This window comes from Platichthys flesus, chromosome 19 (genome assembly GCF_949316205.1).
Source record: "Platichthys flesus chromosome 19, fPlaFle2.1, whole genome shotgun sequence".
Taxonomy (NCBI): domain Eukaryota; kingdom Metazoa; phylum Chordata; class Actinopteri; order Pleuronectiformes; family Pleuronectidae; genus Platichthys; species Platichthys flesus.
The window spans coordinates 19,749,232-19,752,709 of NC_084963.1; the positions used below are offsets into that span (position 1 = coordinate 19,749,232).

The 3,478-nt window shown below is 40.6% G+C and overlaps 1 long non-coding RNA gene across 1 annotated transcript; it reads right to left on the reverse strand.

Moving 5' to 3' along the window:
• Nucleotides 1-844: 844 nt before the first annotated feature.
• Nucleotides 845-2,789, reverse strand: LOC133975162 (uncharacterized). The gene is made up of 3 exons (XR_009924738.1): nucleotides 2,119-2,789; nucleotides 1,329-1,476; nucleotides 845-1,093 (listed from the first exon to the last, which is right to left on the reverse strand). It is a non-coding gene; the product is annotated as an uncharacterized LOC133975162 (long non-coding RNA).
• Nucleotides 2,790-3,478: the final 689 nt, after the last annotated feature.

A 3,478-nucleotide genomic window follows, 5' to 3' on the forward strand; every position in this document is an offset into this window, starting at 1 on the left:
GCCTTAGGAAGGCATTAGCTTGCTGTTGGGTAGCTGTTAGCTTCAGCATTTTTTGTTTTTAGCGGCCTGTCTGACGTTTATGTTTAAAAAAAAAAAATCTGAGGGAACCATCTTCATAATTTAACACTATGGTTTGTTTGTGTGTCCTTCAGTTCTTCTCAAGAGAAGCAGTACAGGTGTGCCTCAGCTCCATGGTCCCTCCTGCAGCCTCCGCTCCTGATGCTAACCTCATGTCTCCATCACACCAAGCAGCAGACCTGGAGTGACAGACCTTTCTCCAGAGCTGCCCCCTCCCTCTGAAACCCCCCTCTCCAAAACACTATTTGTGGCGTTTTTAAAGTCTTATTTGCATGAGAATTGTTGATCATAACATTAATGTGTTTGAATAAGTCAGGCTGCTGATCATTTCTTTAATGTTAAGAATGTTTCTCATAAGACCTTATCAGATTGCATTGTGAAACATCTGGGTCACCTACATTTAGTGTAAACAAGAGTGAACTCTTGACTAATGACGGTATGTATTTTGCACTGATACACAAACTTGATGTTACACATCTTAAACAATATGATATGGGTGTCCCTAGACAACCAGACCTGTGTGCTTTCCTGTGACTATAAATGACTGGAACCTCAGATAAAGAAATTTATTTTCTGACTTCAATAAGTGAGGCATTCTCTACAGAATGTAATGTGCCCATTCTACTTCAGATCCATTGAATCATTGTGTGTTTATGTTCCTTAAAGCAGAGCATTCACTGCTTTAATGTAATCAGCATCTTATCTGACAATATCATGGTGTAGAAGTGCAAGGAAATACCAATATGTTATGATCAATGTCATTTATTGTTCACAAACATTACATTAAGGCATCTGCTGGAAATGTTATGATCAACAATTCTCATGCAAATAAGACTTGCCACAAATAGTGTTTTGGAGAGGGGGGTTTCAGAGGGAGGGGGCAGCTCTGGAGAAAGGTCTGTCACTCCAGGTCTGCTGCTTGGTGTGATGGAGACATGAGGTTAGCATCAGGAGCGGAGGCTGCAGGAGGGACCATGGAGATGAGGCACACCTGTACTGCTTCTCTTGAGAATAACTGAAGGACACACAAACAAACCATAGTGTTAAATTATGAAGATGGTTCCCTCAGATTTTTTTTTTTAAACATAAACGTCAGACAGGTCGCTAAAAACAAAAAAAGCTGAAGCTAACAGCTACCCAACAGCAAGCTAATGCCTTCCTAAGGCTGCCAGGGAGTAGCAAGAGTAGCCTTGTAGCAAGAGAGTGTGGCTAATCACAGCCCTCACAGTTCTTCATCAGTCGAGAAGTACCTCGCCATGTTTTCATCTTCAGAGGAGTCATCCAAAGACTGTGCTGCTGTTCCGGAATATGTCAGGCCCGCTGCAGCCTGCTGGGCTTGAACTCTGAGCACGCAGAGTAGGCCCTCACGTCCCGTCTCAGTACATGCATCAGTCCTTCCTGAGAATATATGATAAAAAACAAAACGTCTCAACAGTGCGTTTGTACAGGGCTTTCCTTTCTACAGAAATATATTTCCTGAGTTGATGTCTCTGCTTATGCCATCTAGTATGTGAAACCAAAGATATTTTGGCATAACTGTATGTTTTCGGATTGTCTAACTGTGTATTTGTGTTAAAGTCAAAAGGTCAAGGCCACACTGACCTCATCTTATGGTTTCAGTTGTCAAGAGACACAGTGTCATTTATACGAGAGAAAATATGTAGAAATATGTAGACGGACACTGCGCTGGTTAGCGGAGTCATACAACGCAGTGCGGTAATTCTAGTGTAGTTTTTTTTTAATAAATGGGTTATCTTTTTTTACAATCTACAAAAAGTTATCTATACATTTGGTCACAGAATGTTACACAAATAAATTGCCATTAAAGTTGGCATCTTGCTGTCTCGCCAGTCTGACGATGCATCTGAAGCGTCCATCAAGGGCGTTCTGCAGGTAATTTGGATTGTTTGTTTCTTGTGAAGAGGAGAATAACATGAATTCATACCAATATCAGTTTACAATCAAACCTTTTTGTGTTAACCTTGTGTAAACAGAGTCAAAGGACATTGTACAACAATGACACACATTTTTCCACAGTACCTGTCGTTCACTACTGAACTTCTGACACCCATTACTGGACTGTGTCTTCCTGTAGAATGGTGATGTTCTCAACGTTCATTTCACAGTCTGTCAAAACAAAATTAGAGTTACAAATGTTAATGCCCCACAACCCATTGCCGATACGGTTGTATTTGCACACCACATCGGACCAAAACAAAAGTGCAGTCTGTTTAACAGCAGTTTTGGTAAATATAAGGGAAATGCTAATATTTCTACATGATACATATTCAGTCCCTTAAGCAAAATAACAATGATGGCAGGCCGCAACCTTGATGCCTTCGTCTACTTTGCTTACAGCCTAGTTTGCGGAGTCTCGTGCTGCCGCCCCGTGACCGATACATCATCGCTCTTTTCTGAAACTAATGAAGGCAAATTCACACATGTAGACAGAAATAATCAGAATAAATTAAAAGGTGTAAAGATTGCTAACATTATGTTTGATGGGGGTCATCATTATACATAACAGAGGAAAACTTTGAACATGTATTCCTTAAATTGACTTGCCTTCCTGTGGAAAAAGTTGTTTTCCCAGTTAAACAATCACAGCAGGGAAGCATGATTGATCAAAATTCTTTCAGTGTTCATCAAGCAAAACAAAGTGTTCGGTCCAAGTTATTGACGTTAATGAAACTCCTGTAGCTTCACCTGGATCCTCCTTGATTAAAAAACAGAACATAGCAATTGTTTTATAAAATGAATTGCAACTCCATAACATGGAAACATTATTGTCATATTGCATACTATACATTAAACCAAATTAATCTGATATTTTCGAGTAATGGTAGAGAAATACACTCCTTATTAATCTAAAGCATTCATGAAGAACCGGATGTTTACTAAAAGCCACACGTCAGTTCCGCTCGCCCAGTCCGTCCGTGGCGCAGTCGGTCCCCCTTCGGGATGAACGGTCTCGCAGGATCCTTCGCATTAGAGGTGTAATCTAGCCTCAAATATTAATATTATATAACGTGAATAACATTCACGATCACTGAAGGACACCACGCAGGGACGGTGATTTTAACAGCACGCTGCGCCGTGCTGGCATGGCAGCGTCATAGCAACCCTCATAGCAACGATAAAAACATTCGTGATAACTATTAAAATATTCATCATAAGCACGAACTGGCTGAAGACTGTGGAAGCAAAGAACACATTTCTCGCTAGAAATGGTGTCAGAATGTATTTTTATGCCCAAACTAAGTTACAAAACTATATTTTTATCTGAGAAAACAAGGAATATCCGCCATGTTTTCCTCTCCGCAGACGGGAGCTTGTGAGTCACGTGACGTGAGAACACGCCAATGCAAAACAATGGGCTGACAAAATGTTACCATCTCAC